This window comes from Dama dama, chromosome 11, assembly GCF_033118175.1.
Source record: "Dama dama isolate Ldn47 chromosome 11, ASM3311817v1, whole genome shotgun sequence".
Classification (NCBI taxonomy): Eukaryota; Metazoa; Chordata; class Mammalia; order Artiodactyla; family Cervidae; genus Dama; species Dama dama.
In genome coordinates, this window is record NC_083691.1 from 91,141,641 (window position 1) to 91,160,265 (window position 18,625).

The 18,625-nt window shown below is 37.3% G+C and overlaps 1 protein-coding gene across 8 annotated transcripts in view; it reads right to left on the bottom strand.

Moving 5' to 3' along the window:
* EXOC6B (exocyst complex component 6B) overlaps positions 1 to 18,625 on the bottom strand; it is a 662,376-nt gene that overhangs the window by 578,016 nt on the left and 65,735 nt on the right. The window lies entirely within an intron of this gene.

Sequence of the window (18,625 nt, forward strand, 5' to 3'; positions counted from 1 at the left end):
CTGCTTACATTTAAAACGCCTGTTCTGTCCACCCTCTTGTAACAATAAAAATTCAAGTGTTTATCTAGTCATTCTTGTTGTCTCTAAGAACTTTACTCCTGCAATTATCCCCTTTTATTCCTACCCTGAATTATATATCTCTTCCACTCGATCTATAAATCATTCTCATGCATATATAAACATGACTTTACGAAATCCATCTTTACCTACTCACTTCCCTCCAGCCACCATCTTATGTCGCTGCTCCTCTTCCCAGTAAAATTTCTTTCTACCTCCGCACCTCCAAATAGTTAGCATTCATCTTACTGCACCTAATGGCAGCATTTTCTATGGTTTAATATGTCTTCCTTCTGGAAACACTCTTTTCTCTAGACTTCAGTGATGCCACACTAAGTGGCTTTCATCATTTTACTGACATGCCTCTCAACCTCCTTCCTGGGCTCTTCCTCCTCTTTTTCTAAATATTCCAAAAAGCCCTTCTCTCACCTACCTGTGCTCTCTCACCAAGAAATGACAGCTAATCCCACGTCTTTATAACATATGCCATCTACTACAGTGGTAGACTTCCTAATCTATACCTTCAATTCTGAGCACTTCTCTGGGCACGAGGCTCAAATGCCTAGCTACTATTTAACAACTCAATCATCTTGAATTTTAACATAGAAAAAAATCATCTATCACCAAACTATCTCCACTCCCAGACTTGATCCTCTCAAAAGCTCCCTACCACTCAGCTACCCGTCACAGCTAATGGCATATCCAGCTGCCCAAGGCAAATATCCAAATGCAGGAATCCCTCCCAATGCAGCTCTTTCCATCAAACACCTCATCCAATCTGCTAGTAAGTCCTGACAAGTTAACCTCCAAAGCATATCTTAAAATTAACCACCATCCCACCATTTCCAATAAAAACCCTAGTCTAAATGTCTATCCCTGGCTCACTGGACCAAAGCAATAGCCTCCTAAAGCTCTCCATTCGGCACCCCTCACTCCCGCTACTTCTTGTTCCAAAGGAGATACTCCACACAGCAGTAAGAATGGCCATTATGAAGCAGTAGTTCAGATGTTACCCTACTGTTTGTGTTAGTCAAAGGGCTTCCCTCATAGCTCAGTGGGTAAAGAATCTGCCTGCAATGCAGGAGACCTGGATTTGATTCCTGGGTTGGGGATACCCTCCGGAGAAGGGAATGCCAACCCACTCCAGTATTCTAACATGGAGAATCCCATGGACAGAGGAGCCTGGCAGGCTACAGTCCATGGAGTCACAAGAGTCGGACTCTCTGATTTCTTCTCTTTACAAAAGGAATAAAAGTAATAAATCCTCATCATGGCCTATAACATTCCAAATAATCTAGCCTCTGATTATTTCTCTAACACTATTTCTCCCTAAGTCACACCTCTAGCCTTGCCTTCCTCCATCCTCTATGCTCCCGCTACAGAGGATTTTTTTTAGTCTCTTCCTGCCTCAAGCATTTTGTTTTTACTGTTAATATGCTAGTAACACTCATTCCCTGTATCTTCAAACAATTTTCTCCTTCTCATCATCCAGTTTGTTATCTTCCCCCCAACCCATCCCAATTAGACTGTAAGCACCAGGGCAACAACTTTGTCTGCCATATTCACCTCTATCTCTAAAACAATGCCAGATAAGTAATAGGTAGTAAGTAAACAGTCACCTACTAAATGAATGACTACTGTTGTCTCTGTTGTTGTTTAGTCGCTCAGTTGTGTCCAACTCTTTGCAACCCCATGGACTGTAGCCTACCAGGCTTCTCCAACCATGGGATTTCCCAGGCAAGAACACTGAAGTGGATTGCCATTTCCTTCTTCAGGGGATCTCGTTGACCCAGGAACTAAACCTGTGTCTCCTGCATCTCCTGCACTGGCAGGCAGATTCTTCACCACTAGTGCCACCTAGAAAGAACATTATCCCTAAGAACTCTTCGATTTCTGACATTTATTCAACAAATACACTTTTGCTCATTACCAACATTTTCTGGTTCTATAATCATTTGGGCTTCCCTGGTGGCGCTAGTGGTAGAGAACCCGCCTGCCAATGCAGAAATGCAGGTTCAATCCCTGGGCTGGGAAGATCCCCTGAAGGAGGGCATGGCAACCCACTCTAGTATTCATACCTGGAGAATCCCACGGACAGAGAAGCCTGGCAGGCTATGGTCCATAGGGTCACAAAAAGTCAGACACAGCTGAAGCGACTGAGCACACACAGCACATAATCACTTGTAGGTACCAGATCACCAACCTGATTCAGCAAATCAGCTCCACTGCCCAAAACTCAGCAGTAATCACAGAACATAATACATATACAAGTTTGGATTCCAGTAAAAATTCTGAACATTTATTTATTTATGAACAAATAAAAGGAAGAGATCTTCAAATAAATTATAAACAACCCCTGCTTTGACAATTAAAACAATTAAAATGCCTAAAGGAGCTACCTGGAAAACACATGACAGAATCAACTATTGTCATTTCAACTAACCTCAAACAAGCCTAACTGTTCCCCTTCCAAAGGAAAGAAAAAGAAAGATTTCCATGTAAAGGCACCAGTGTTCCTTGCCATTTGAAGAAGAGAAAAAACCACTGAAAATCCAACCATCTAAATGGCGTAAGAAGATTATTACTCAATATTGAGACAAGCCTCTTGGTTTCAAATTCAGTTATATCTTGAACAAACAATACTTTTAAGTAGTAAGTATACTTTCTTATACAATGTAAAACTCCTTTCTATTGTTCTCCCTCAAAAGATCTACAGTAATATGCAAAAGACAACCTCAAGGAGAAGAAAATCTCAAAGTTAATAAGTTCATAATTTATGTTAAGAGTGCCTCCCTGGATCCCTGAACTTTCTACTTTAAAAAGTATAAAGGAAAGAAAGGAAAAGTGGATTTTAGCTGCCTTGACTCTGTGGTCTTGATGTTTAGCAATGTGATCAACTAGGAGTTAATTCTATGACACTCAGCTTTCTTATTTAGGAAATAGGAAACAATCAACTAGAAATTCTTTTTAGCATCAGCCTAGCTCTAAATTTCTACAATTCAATTCCACTTTCAAGTCCAGTCATAATAATGTAAACATCAAACATTTTTCAGAACAATGTAAAGAGTTAATGTATTTTCTACATCCTTATCACTAGGGCCCCACCTGTTTCTCCTGTTTTAGGGCCTTTATGAGTCTAATACTCTCTTAATTATAATAATGTTGAATAATATGAAAGGCTTATATAGTGGATCTCCTGAGTATCTTGAGAATTTAAAAAGTTAGAATAAAATGTAAAACCTACACTTAAAACAGGAGTTTTGGACTGTGTTTAATTAACATGTGTTCCATGAGTACACAACTGGAAAAGCACAATTTCCAGATTTTATGTGGATTTTGTGTGTATAGGAAGAAGCACATATATATAAGTTTTTAGGGAAATATCCATAGTTTTCATCTGGTTATCAAGGGGTTAAAAACCTAAGAGTTTGTTTCAAATTGCCTAACATAGGAAAAGGCAATTAAAATTATAGATCAGTACCTAACAGTTCAGCTTACATCAGCATTTCACACATATCTCAGACTTGGTGCTAATCAGCCATCAGATATAAAATGCTGAAAACAAAAATAACAAGCCTTAAATTCTGGAAAGGCCATAGATCACCTGAAATTAACCTAATACTGGTAATCAACATTGAACTTGAACAAAGAATATTTCCCTTCCGTGCAATAAATGAATTAAAACTGGAGAAAGACTGCCATCTAGTGATGGCCCATTTTTAACATTCTTTAAAATTTGACGTGACCAAGCAAAGGACTGCTTAAAAATCTAAAACTATATTCTATAATACTTGCTAGCCAAAGTCATATAACTTGCTATTAAATGATATTGTATATAAAGTACTCTAATGTTTAAATGTCCATTTCTAATAGAAAGTAGAATCTTAAAAACAAAGTTATATGCTTTTGACATGTGGGCCTTAGGTGTGTCATAGTTAAATAAGACTACAAAATAAACTGCACCACAGGTTTAATTATTTGTGATGATCCAACAAATATTCTGGTACCTAGTGAAAGTTAAACAAGAAGATACGCTTGGAAACTAGCAACTTTGTATAGCCTAAATTTTTATTCACTTCATAAATACTGCCTTGTACAGTCGTTTCCAAAAAAATCCCAAATAAACCACAGGCTTCTGCAAAAACTAAAATGTTTCATCCTAATGTCCATATCTGACACATACTTCTAAACACTGTACCTAAATTAACAGAGATTTTTTTAACTTATAAATAAAACACTTCAGGAATTCTATTCAACAAAAATATCTATTCCCAAGTACTGAATCATAAGAGGATTATATCACTTGTGACAGCCTATATCAACTTCCACTTGTTTGTCAAAACATAAAAATAAATACAATGAAATGAGCATATGTTATCTCATGTAAATCCTAGGCACCTTATAAATTAGACATTATTCTATTCTGAAGAACCTAAAATCCAAGAAGATGAAGTGACTTGCCAAATCCACACTCCTAGAGAGTTATTCTCTGTAGTACATCAGTCTGTCTCCTTTTACAGCAAAGGACAGCAAGAAAGTCACATGGACCCCTAAAACATTAGAGCTGAAAGAGGTCTTGGAAATGGAATACAAAGCCTTTATTGTACAACAGAGGAAACTGAAATCAAGAAAACTTAAACACCTTAATCAAAATTATATTGCCTGTTACTGATACACCTGGGCCCGACTCCTCCCAAAAAAAAAAAGAAAAAAAAAAAAGGAAAGGAAAAACTAGTGCAATACGAAGCCTGACAATGCAATATGAAGCATGGTTTTTAAGAGACACATACACACTTCTACTTTAAGATGAGTCAGTTATGTATTAGCTGTGCCCACACAACAACTATTCCATTCTTCTTCCTGTTGGAAAAGTCCCAATTTTTCTGGTATTTCACCTTTCCATCCTACTGCAAGAGGTGTGTGCACACACGCTTAGTCACTTCAATTATGCCCCATTCTTTTGCAACCCTATGGACTGCAGCCTGCCAGGCTGCTCTGCCCTGGGATTCTCTAGCCAAGAATACGGGAGTGGGTTGCCATGCTCTCCTCCAGGGGCCTTCCCAACCCAGGGATCGAACCAGTGTCTGCTGCATCTCCTGCATGACAGGCAGCTTCTTTACCCACTGAGGCACCTGGGAAGCCCACTGCAAGAGGTAAATACTATTAATAATTTAGACCAGTACAGTAATTTAATTCCCCTAGTCAGTGACCAATTAACAGATGACACAACTCACTGACGGAAGTAAAAGGAAGTTTGGGAGTGAGGATCCAAAGAAAGGCTTCTTTCCTGAAGGATGCAGGATAAGAAACTTCTTTTTTCTACTTTGAAAATTGTTCTGTATAATGCTTTGGGATGCAGTAACCATCCCGAGATGAGAGGAGATATTGCCAATAACTTGATAATTCCAAAAAGGAAAGATAGAAAACAACTGGTCCTTAAATGATGAACCTGAAATAGTCCTATCTCCAGTCTTCCTGTTATGTGCAATAAGAAATTTTCTATTTTAAGGAAAACTTCCTATTTCCACTTTGTCTTAATAGTCTGCTACTCGCAAAGGAAAGTATCCTAAATGCTTACCACTGTTCATTCTTCAAAGGTAGCAGGCAAATCAAAAAAAAACAACCAGCAGCCAAAGTCTAAATATGGCTAAGGAATCCTGTTTCCAGGACCTAGATTGCTCTTCCCCATTTTCTTCTTAGTTAAGGGCTAACTCCCAATTCACTCTTCAAATCTCAGCTTGCACCTTTCTTTTACTGAGAAACGTTCTCTAAACCCAGACTCTGTTATGTGTTTCTCTTTTGTTATTAATGCCATTTCAGAACTTGTTTAATTATACTCTGATTATCATTCACTTGTCAATTTCCCCATACCAAAAGGTTAATCTCCTTGTCGGCTGAGATCGTGTCTTACCCATTTTTTCTCCAGCTAATAGCACAGAGACTGGCATAGAGGAAACCCTCCATATATGCTAAAAACAGAGAAGAGAAGGAAGGGTAGGAAACTAAGATGTAGGTTTCTGATTGCCTCAAAGATGGATACAAAAGAGTACCATATCAAACAAAGTTTATCTATCGAGATGTTTTCAGAACCAAAGAGAACTTCAAGACACAAAGGACTAAACATTTTGCTTTTGTTTTTGATTAATCCAAGAAAAAAATTCAGAGTTTGGTTTGTTCTTTTCTTTTTCATATATATGTTTTTTTAACTTCTGTCATGGTTTTAGTCATGAAACATTTTCTTCTCATTAAGCTCCATAAAAGCATCATTAGTATTTCTTGTTTATTCCAAAAGTTAAAAATAAAATGGAAAAACAGATCTGAGCATGATGTTGCAAGAGAAACTGCAGGAGGTCAAGAGGAGTTTAAAGTTCCTTCCCTTCCTTACTTCAGTTTGTCTATCAATTTAATTCAGAACTTACTAAGGTAATTTGAATGCCCTGATTGCAAAAGGTGAAAGAAGATCACTGTATATTATCATCAATGACAGGGGAAGGATATACTAATAAATGAGATCTAAGTTGAAGACCACAATCAAATGTTTTTGTACATTCACAGCAGATCAAATACATTCAAATCCTTTTCCCACTCTTGCAGATACCAAGGTATACAACTGACTTCACCAAGATAGCCCATGCAACCAAAAGAAGTTGTGATGGAACTCTCCCGCAAGGCAGGAAGGAAACCCACTTCTATGAAGGCTATTTTCAAAGGGATGAAAACAGGATGGAGAACTTTCAAATGGCACTTAGCCATAGAGCCTACTAAAAACCTGGTATTGGTTAAACAGCACAGAAAAATGGAGAAAGGGACCTTGTCACAAAACATCAGTCAAATCAACAACAGACTCAGGAAATAAACTAATGAAAGCAGTTCAGTTCAGTTCCTCAGTCGTGTCCAGCTCTTTGCAACTCCATGGACTGCAGCACACCAGGCTTCCCTGTCCATCACCAACTCCCAGAACTTGCTCAAACTCATGTCCATTGAGTCCATGATGCCATCCAACCATCTCGTCCTCTGTTGTCACCTTCTCCTCCTGTCTTCAATCCTTTCCAGCATCAGGGTCTTTTCCAATGAGTCAGTTCTTTGCATCAGGTGGCCAAAGTACTGGAGCTTCAGCTTCAGCATCAGTCGTTCCAATGAATATTTCCTTTAGGATTGACTGGTTTGATTTTGCAGTCCAGGGGACTCTCAAGAGTCTTCTCCAACACCACAGTTCAAAAGCATCAATTCTTCAGTGCTCAGCTTTCTTTATGGTCCAACTCTCACATCCATAAACGACTACTGGAAAAACCATAGCTTTGTCTGGATGGACCTTTGTCAGCAAGGTAATGTCTCTGCTTTTTAATATGCAGTCTAAGTTGGTCATAGCTTCTCTTCCAAGGAGTAAGAGTCTTTTAATTTCACAGCTGCAGTCACCATCTGCAGTGATTTTGCAGTCCAAGAAAATAAAGTCTGTCACTTTTTCCATTGTTTCCCCATCTATTTGCCATGAAGTGATGGGAACAGATGCCATGATATTTGTTTTTTTAATGTTGAGTTTTAAACCAACTTTTTCACTCTCCTCTTTCACTTACATCAAGAGGCTCTTTAGTTCTTCTTCACTTTCTGCCATAAGGGTGGTGTCATCTGCATATCTGAGGTTATTGATATTTCTCCCAGCAATCTTGATTCCAGCTTGTGCTTCATCCAGCCCAGCATTTCACATAATGTACTCTGCTCTGCACATAAGTTAAACAAGCAGGGTGACAATATACAGCCTTGAAATGAAAGCAAGGAAATTCCAAAGTAAGGATATGAAGAATGCTCTAACTACTACCAGGATGATGTCACACTGCTGGAACAATTAATCAGCACAAGTAACTGAAAACATAAAGGCACTACAGGGCATGTTAGTGCCTTCATCTTGGCCTCTGTATCAATTTGTATTAAGTGTAATAAGACTTATCCCATTGTAGTTTTCAGTGGTGGTCATAACATCTGGCAGCTAAAAGTTGGATTTTAGATACTGCTGTCAAATGAAACAAATACTCCAACTATGGCCTGGTTATACTGATTGAATCTAAACTGGAAAGCTGCTGAAAGTAGAGTGGTAATACAGTTGGTAAATACTGGGTTATAATTAACATCAGTAGATAAGCTCCAGTTTCACTGCATGGAATTCAAAGTGTCAAATTTAACACTTAAACATGCAAAGTTGGAACTAAATAAAACTACTGACTCACTCACTGTCTACCACTATCATAATTGTCTGGATTTAGGGTATATTAGTAAAACTCTTCAAGATCCTTTACAAAAGATTTAAGTATTTAAGTAATTACTCTGAAGAGCTCTGAAAATATTTTAAAAGACTGCCTATTAATTGAAGAAATGCTTCAGCTTCTCCACACTTAAAATTATCATTCAATGACAAGGATCATAAAGGTATTCATAGCGAAAAACAAATTAATGCAGGGTGGGTATTAGAAACACTCCAGTGAATAGTCCCGGTCTCCTTATGCATGGAGATTTAATGTGAGCTAACAAAATTCAACCAACCAAGTTTCCCAGAAAAATTTGAAAATTTGAAAAATTCCATGCTTTAGTGATTCTGGGAAACTTGGTTGGTTGAATTTTGTTAGGCCCACATTAATAAATCTGACATCATTTATAAATGTGTATGTCATCTGTAAATATTTATTATACCTACGAAGGTACACATCATATACACATATAGGTATATTACATAGTGTGTATGCTGCATGTATGAGCGTGGTCATACACACACACACACAAAACACACACACTTTTCTGATTTTCTAAGAAAAGAACCTGACTTGGCAACATAACATTCAATTCCTGGTCCAATTTTGCACACCATGGCCAAAACTGACCACAATTTAAGACTCATTAAGCAATGAGGACCCTGAAAGGAAGATGGATAAAAGGTTTCAGAATAGTTTCCATCCTAAAAAATGATGGCGACTAAGTAGGCAAAACAGGATAAAGTTCCACAAACAATACGCAAGACTAAATATACCATGAAAAATATCTACTACGAAACTTCTAAAACTGCTGGATTAAGTTTCTAAATCTTTTCTAGTGCATGACTAAGCAAAAAAAGAAAATAAGATTTCCAGAGACTGAAACAAAACTGGAACAAGTCCAGTCCCTTATAACCTAATGCTTCTATTTTATAGCCATCTAGAGAACAAGAGACAAAACCTAGGGCCCACAAGAGACAGAGAGTCCAGTAAGAGGCCTCCAAATTAATAAAGCCAAGATACCCAAGGGCTACACCCTTAGTTAAAGGTGTAGAAAAATTCTTCCCCATAAAAGAAGGTTGAAAGGAAACTTACTTGCTTTGGCTAGGGAAGTGGGGGGATGGACTCCTGGGACAATTTGAAGCCACAAGCTGGCCCTTCTTACCCAAAAGGAGGGCTCATATTCAGACTATTACCTGTGTATTCTAAGATATCTCAAACTGAGACTTTATTTTAAAAGTAGTCCCAGTCTGGTTGTCAGTATCCCCAGAAAACTGACTGAAGAAAAGGAAAAGCTTGTCTAGAGGAATACATCTTAAGTCATAGTTCTAATTAGTGTCACAAATAACATTCCTTTGAGCTGAACTCAAATATCAAAAACCATGAAACACACAAAGAAACAAAGCATGATAAATAAGAATCAACAAAAATAACAGAATTAGACTTGCAAAGACTTGAAAATAAATACGTATAAGTTAAAAATAAACATTTAATACATTTAAAGAAATATGAGGGAACTACCAAAACAAAAACACACACTGAAAAAGATAGAACTTTTGGAATAAAAGTTATAATTACTGATATTTAAAAATTTAATAAGTGGAAAGGGATAATATTTAACTAGAAAGTATATGTAAAACCTACATAAAATGTAGCACAAAGACAAAAGATGTAAAATGTCTTAGTCTGTTGGGTGGCTATACAAAATATCACAGACTGGGTAACTTATAAACAAAAAAAAATTCCTCTCTCACATTTCTGGAGGGTGGAAGTCTGAGATCAGGGTGTTAGCATGGTCAGGTAAGGGCTCTCTCTTCTGGGCAGCCAACTTGTATCCTCACAGAGCTGAAAGGGCAAGTAAGCTCTCTGGGGCCTCTTTACAATGGCCCAAAAAACTAATCCTGTCCATGAAGCCTCCACTTTCTTGACATAATCACCCCTAAAGGTACTACATTAATCCTCTTAATACCATCACCTTGGAGTTAGAATTTCAACATACGAATTTTGATGGGAGACACAAACACTCAACCTATAGCAGAAAACATTAACGAAAGCTTAAGAACATGGAGAACAGGATGGGTTTAATGGGAGCTCTAGTGAGAGATGACAAACAGGTAATATTAATATCCAGAGAAAGAGCTGAAGTTTTCCCACTGTCAGTAAAAGATACAAAGAAGTTATTATTCTAGAAATAAAAAAGACAAACCTATACACCTCACCAAAATAAGTCTCCCAACAGAGGAAAGGCACTCCTCTCTGTTGAGCTCTACCTATCAACATTTAGAACTGGTTGTCATTCTCTTCAGGACTCAACTACAGTAATATATAGAAGCTTACAGTGATGGAGCTAATTATACAAACAGACGAACTGTTAGCACCATTCCAACATGTGGTGTGTCTTTTATCAACTCATTCTTCCACTTTTACAATTTACTCTCACAGTAAATGACTTTGCCATCTATTTCATAAAGAAAATTCAGGCATATGAGGCATGAATCTTCTTAATCTTCTGCATTCCAATATACAAGTCTATCTCTGTCTCCATCTACCCTAACATTTGTACACTCCTATGTCAATTAATTGAAAGAAGAGAGTGAAAAAGCTGGCTTAAAACTCAACATTCAAAAAACGAAGATCATGTCATCTGGTCCCATTATTTCACGGCAAATAGATGGGGAAACAATGGAAAAAGTGACAGCCTATTTTCTTGGGCTCCAAAATCAGGGCAGATGGTGACTGCAGCCATGAAATTAAAAGACACTTGCTCCTTGGAAGAAAAGCTATGACCAACCTAGACTGCATATTAAAAAGCAGAGACGTTACTTTGCCGACAAAGGTCCATCCAAAGCTATGGTTTTTCCAGTAGTCGTGTATGGATGTGAGAGTTGGACCATAAAGAAAGCTGAGCGCTGAAGAACTGATGCTTTTGAACTGTGGTGTTGGAGAAGACTCTTGAGAGTCCCCTGGACTGCAAGGAGATCAAACCAGTCCATCCTAAAGGAAATCAGGCCTGAATATTCATTGGAAGGACTGATGCTGAAGCTCCAATAATTTGGCCACCTGATGCAAAGAACTGACTCATTGGAAAAGACCCTGATGCTGGGAAAGAATGAAGGCAGGAGCAGAAGGGGACAACAGAGGACGATATGGTTAGATGGCATCACCGATTTGATGGACCTGAGTTTGAGCAAGTTCTGGGAGTTGGTGATGGACAGGGAAGCCTGGTGTGCTGCAGTCCATGGGGTCGCAAAGTGTCGGACACAACTGAGTGACTGAACTGAACTGATCTCAACAAAATAGATGGTCTACCTTACTTTAAGACTAATACTACATTCTAAAAATCTCCTTTTTCCTCTACCCCATCAATACATTTTTAAATGTCTATAGTTTTCATGTTTCAGTTCTACTGACTTCTTTTTCTTAACAAAACATGCCACCTCTTAATAAAACAACTGGGCTCTCCCTTTTTTTTTTTAAGAAGTACTATTAAATTAAAATCTCTTTTCCAATAACTTTAATCTGGAATCCTTTCTCTTTCCTTCTTTCTCCTTTCACAGTTAAGATTCTTAAAAGAGCAGTCCATACTCATTGCCTCCATTTCTTCAAATTAGATTTGCTCTTCAACCCAGCATACCTGTTTCTTACCACATCACCCCAAAGAACCTATTCTTGCTAAGGTCAGTAAAAGCCTACTGACTGACAAATCAAATATTCATTCTTCCATTCATCATTTGCTTGATTCCTTCTCTGTATCTGCCACTGCTAACCGTCTCTTCTTTCTGAAATATCTTCTCCCAGAGTTTCTATTATAGTCCCCTTCTCAGTTTTCAATAATTCTTCTTCCTTCTGGCCCTCAGTATCTGCTCAGACTTCACCTCTTCTCATTCTTCAAACTCCCTAAGAGACATCTATCAGTACTTTAGCTTTCACTGTTAACTAAACATCTTTGGTTTCCAAATCAGTAACAAGGCATATCTGTCAAATCCCACAAACCTGAATATTCAACCACCATTCATCCTCAAATACATATCAAACTGTGCATCTCAAAAGTCAGACCATTAGCTTTTCTTCCCAAAGCTACATGTCCTTCCTATACTCACAATCTCAACTAAAACAAACACCAGCCAACCAGTTACCCAAACTAGAAATACATAAATTAATCTTGACACTTCACTCCACCTTGCACCTGCCTCCAACTAATCAATCCCTAAGGCCTCCTAATACAATTCCATAATAGCTTCTCTATGCTTCTCTTTCTCCCTATCCTCCCCTGCCACCGCCTTGCCTCATGTCATTATTTCTCTTCTGAGCAACTGTTTTCACCTCCCTCTTCATCTTTCCCTAAAATTCCATGTTTAATACTTCTTTCACAGTAATCTTTAAATGAAATATGATCATAAAACACACACCACAATTTAGGATTAAGTCCTGCCTCAGGATCAAATCCAAATTCCCTAGCATAGAATATGAGACACCTCCATGTACAGATTTACCTCTGAGTACTCCCCACACTCACTTTACAACTCTGCTTAAAGTTCCTTGAGTGTACTATATAACCTCTCTGCCCACAATCTCCTTACTATGACTTTAGCTGGCAAACTCCCCCTTATCCTTCAAGATTCAGCTCATCACACCCTCTCTCTAAGATCTCCTTTCCTACTACAATTACTCTAACCCGATATAGAAACTCCCCTCGTTACCAACTAGGCAGAACCTAAGAAACTCTTTATAAAACCAGAAAGAATTTAAACTTGCACTCTCTTGAGACATTTACACCAAACAGGATTGTGAGTCCATTCTCTGAAGATTCATACTGAAGGTTACTTTTCTGTTACTTTCCCAAAAAGAAGCCAACTTCAACTACATTAAAAGCTTGTTATAGCATGTAATAGCCTACTTTTAAGAAATATATTTAAAATTCAATTTTAAAAATGAAAAAACAAAATCTGTTGAAACACCCAGACCTATCCTTGATAAGAAGTGACATAAGTGGCTCCTTAACAGCCACAGTATCCTCATTTACACCTCACTGTGACACTGTGCAATGTGAACTGTCCTTGGTCCTATTAGCCCATGTGTGGTCTGAGGTAAATTTCACCAGAAGTACTATCATCCTGTTTTCTTCTTGAACAAACGCATAGTATGATCCTAGAAATGAATGGGCATCACCTCTAATGACATTCACCAATGGAAAGCTGAGCTGATATGCTTTTGTTTTGAAATGTTTATTTGTTCACGTTTTTGAACAGGCACTAGATTGAGCAGTCTACACGGTAATGCAGTCTATACAGTAATGATCTATTTACTTGTCCGTCTCCCCGACAGGACCACAAGTTGCTTGAGGGTTTATACCTGGAACAATGCCCACCTCCCACAGAGAAAACATTATAAAGTGACAAAGGGCCTAAAGCAATGCCCCAAAATGTTTGAATATTGAGACCTTCTCCAAAGACAAGCACTAGAGTTAATAATAAACATTCTTGCTTCAAAAGTAAATTCAAGTTCTAGCAGTGCAAACAGTTTGTACTTCAGCTAAAATGCTTAACAGAAAAAGGAGGAGTTAGAGGAAGAAAAGAAGGAACTTAGAAGGTTCAAGAAAATCTACTATAGAAGAGAAGTGTCTGGGAATAATTTATTTCCCTAGCTTTCCTCAAACCTTCTCTGGAAGCTAGGAGAAGGAAGATGATTAAACTGCAACAAAACCTGGCTCTGAAGGGAACTGGTGTTTCTAGCCCTTGTTGCCAGTAGAGGGGGAGGGTGACAGCAGTCCCTAAGGGCTTTTGGAAAAAAATTGCTTCCAGGTGGAAATTTTCTATGGTACTCAGCAGCCTGGAGCCATTTTGGTTTTTTTTGCTTTCTTTCTTAATGACTGATGATTAAACCATGGACAACCAGATTGCAACAATGGAAATAGACAGCTCTCAAACATGGTTATATGCTCCAAATTACAAAGCTAACTCTCAAAGGAGAGAAAAATCTGTTGGGAAAAACTTTCTTTTTTGAAGGAGGAGGGCAGGATAGAGTCTGTTAAAGATTTGTATATGGTAGAACATAAAAGTAGTCAAGAATTCTGTATCATAATGATAAACATCAGCCTCATACCCAGAAATAGACACTGTAATGTACAATCACAGAAAGCTGAACAGAGCAATGCTAAATGTCCTGCTATTTAGCAATTTTTCATTACTCTATTTTGACCTGGATAAAGTGTTTGATTTAATGCTTATCATAGGAATATGAAGAGAAATCCTACCACACATCATATGGAACAACTAAGTTGATTTATGCCTAATTGCGGTTGTGAAAAAAGTCTGAAGTATATGTCTAAGTTTGTAACAATGGCTCAAGAATGTGAGTGAAAGAAGTCACTTACAGTACCAACTCATAAAGAAAATTAGAAGTCAGTCATTCAACCACCCAGCAATTGAGTCTAGGAAATCTTATTACACCAATATCACCCAGAACATTAAATGATAAATCCAGCTCAAAATTATAGTAACATGTATTACTATATGTTACAAACATAAATAAATAAATCTTTAAAAAAAATAATCCCACTGTTATTATCATTATTTCATACATAAAGCAATCTTTCTGACATTGCCAGGAAACAAAAACATTTACCTTTCCCAGGTTGCTACAATTGTATCAAGAAAAAGATAAAAGAAAAGGGATGAGAAGGAAGAAAAGGAAAAGGGGACACAGGAAGATGAGGACAAGATAGAAGAGGCAGAAGAGAAAATCACCAAAATAATACAAATGGCAATGTTTGAATAAGGCAAATGTGGCTTTCTTCTTTCTACTTTTCTACATTTTTTATTTTCTAAAACATGTATTGCTTTAAAAATTTTTTTTTGGCTGTGCTGGGTCTTGGATGCCATACGGGCTTTCTCCAGTTGCAGTGAGCAGGAGCTATACTTGGGTTGTAGTGCGCCGGCTTCTTACAGTGGCTTCTCTTGTTGCAGAGCACAGGCTCTAGGCGCACAGGCTTCAGTAGTTGTGGCTCATGGGATTAGTTGCCCCAGGGTATATGGAATCTTAGTTCCTGGACCAGGGATTGAATTTGTGTGCCCTGCATTGTCAGGCAGATTCTTAACCACTGGACCACTAGGGAAGTCTCCTTGCGTTGCTTTTACAATAATTGCTTTTACATAATTGAAAAAAGGAGGTGTATTTTTAGAAGTCTACAATAGTACCTGTTCCATAGCAGATGCTCAATAAAATATTAATTGAAATAAAAAACAAACAAGAACAAACACTTCAGAGCAACTGGGGCCTAGTTTTTAATAGTTATTTCAAAATATGTTTAAAAAAAGAACAAGAATTTCTTCCCATAATCTATCACCTACAAACCCAAGAAGCAATCACCACAGATCGATATTTTTTTTTTTTTTGGCTGTACTGCTCAGCTTGTGGAATCTTAGTTTCCCAACCAAGGATAGAATCCGTGCCAGCTGCAATAGAAGCATGGAGTCCTAATCACTGGACCACCACAGAATTCCAGAATTGCTAAAATTTAGTATCTCTTCTATATTCTAATCTTCTCATAACTGATCATCACCTCAAAATACACTTAAAACATAGATATACTTGATACCCTGAAATTTTTAATTTGCAAGTTGACATAGCAGTTTCCCAGGGCCCTTCCATCACAACTATGAACTCTCACCAATTAACCTTCTTTCATAATCCTTTATATGGCAGGGAAGAAGGGAGCCTCAATGGTTACTATGATGGAACCTCTGATCTATTACTCAATTTAAGAAACTTGATTTGTGAATTGGAAAAGTAGGCCATTTTCTGTTGTTTCCTGTACCACTAACAGATATGCAAAGAACTTCCTACCAACATCATAAAGCTATTTGCAACAAACCTTCATGTTTTAGACAAAAATAAATGAGAACATAAGCAGGCTCTCACACCATGTTTCCATCAGGAATCAATATTGTGTCTTTTTTTAATAGAAGCATTTGCTAAGGACAGTATACATTAACCCATTTGAAAGATCCCTATTTAATAGAGATACATAGAAATGTACAGAAAAAAAGGAACCTCAGAAATAACTGGCCTTAATTCACAGACACAAGTTCAGTTTTTTCTAAACTTCTCTATCACATGTATGCATGTGTGCTAAGTCGTTTCAGTCATGTCCGACTCTCTGCAACCCTACGGACAATAGCCCACCATGTTCCTCTGTCCATAGGATTCTCCAGGCAAGAACAGTGGAGTAGGTTGCCATATTCTCCTCCAGAAGATCATCTCTAGTAAAGGGAAGCTCATTACAAGGTAAGCAGTTTCATTTCAATAGGTGTTGCAAAGTTCCTATAAAAAATAAAATTTGTCTTCCTGTAATTTTCATCATGTATCTTATTTTTACACTCAAAGGGCCTCCAAAAATGAGTCCTTGGTCACTCCCTTCCCTTCTCCAAACTCAACAATCCAAATTAATCAACTATTCTACATAAGGCCTTTCAATTCAGACTTTTACCCTCTGGACACATTCTAGTAGTCGACATACTTAAAAGGCAACAATACAGACAGTGTTTATAGTACAGTAGTCAAGAGCACAGGCTTCAAAGCCAAACTTCCTGAATTCAAGTCTTGGTTATTAATTGTGTGACCCTGGGAAAGTTATTAAACTTTTCTTTATTTCAGTTTCCATATCTATAAAATGCAAATAAAAATAACAACCACTTCATACAGTTCTTATGCAAAGATTAAATGGCATAAGTAAAATATTCAAAACAGTACATGATACACAGAAAGTACACTTCAAATACAAACAATTTTCAAATCAAACATGGTCAAACTAGGAAATTAAAACTTAGCGCCTTTAACTTCTTACTCAGCCTCTATTAAAACTGCCTAAAAATAATGCTTGAGTGTTCTGGCAGGTATATCACGCTGTACACTGAGTTTAAAATCACATATGTTAAAATCACATTTTAACATATTGCTATAGTCATTCAGTTGATATTCTGAATCCTACTTACTTTACCTGTTATAATCATAATCCTTTTTCTAGTCTGAGATCTTCTGAGATATGATTTTGTCACTGAATCCTCCATTTTCATGTTTTGCTTAGTTAAGTAGGTATATGAATATTTTCACAAAAGTAATTCAACTATGGGGAAGGGCAGAAACCCAAGCAACTCTAGGATCTAAGAAAAGAGAACTCTGGAAAACACCAACACATGTGACATTTCTGATTCCATTTTAAGAGGGAAGAAAGGATTGTTAAGCACATAAAGTTAAATAGAGAGCTCAAAAAAGTAAATGTTCAATTTTTTTTTAAGTCCAGGATATAGAAGAAATCATCAAGCCCACTTCCTTTAGCCCGCATTCAACTCCCCAACTGTGACCAACTTGGAGAGAACTTGCTATGAGTCAAAGCTTTTAATGTCCCTTGCTTTTGAAGACACAGTGGAAACAATTCCCCAGAACAAAAGAGTTGCGTCAGCAAGCTCTCTGCTCTTTCAAGTTGGAAGGACAGCTGATTCACAACATGTGTCAGACAGAAACACCAGTTAGAACCAAGTGAGATAAATTTTGGGCCTCCTGAGCTGTTTAATATTAAACTGTAATAAACTATCTTTATAGCAAATTATTAACAAGATATTTGCTTACCCTCCCACTCCTATACTTCCTTCCCATGAAAAGAAATTCTAACTCATAATTCCAAGGTCACAAATGCTCCATCAAGAAATCATTCTCAGATGTTAGCATCCAGAACCAATGATCTGGATCATAATCCCAGAACACTGCCCTGGCATATCACAGTCAGCCTTGCTATACAGTCCTTTGTGTTCAAGACAGGGTTAGTTTAACTGCTGGTCATGGTCTTTGATTAAGACTTTACTTCAGTCATTAACTGTCTCTTCATAGAGTTATCTTAGTACCCACTCTAGTGAATAAATTTACTTTATACCTAGACCAAGAAATAAAATATATGTTCAACTACATAAATGATACTAAAATGATGTTATTTTTAATACTTTGAAAGATGAAAAGAAAATCTGAAACTATCTGATCTATATGGACTTACATGGAAAAATGGTTCCAATACAAAATAGTTTAACAGAATGACTGATAAGCAAACTTACATAAAATAAAGATTGGAGATGGACTAATTTAATATATTAAGAGACATTTTTCTGAAAAGAGAGGTCATTAATGTCACATTATTGGTTCAATTTAAGGGATGTACACAGGGTAACTATGGAAAAAGTAAACTGCCTTTCTTTCAGAAATGATCCTATGATTAAAGTTTGTTATATAATTCATTTGGTATCTACCTGAGGTCTAGTGCATATTTTCATTACTCATCT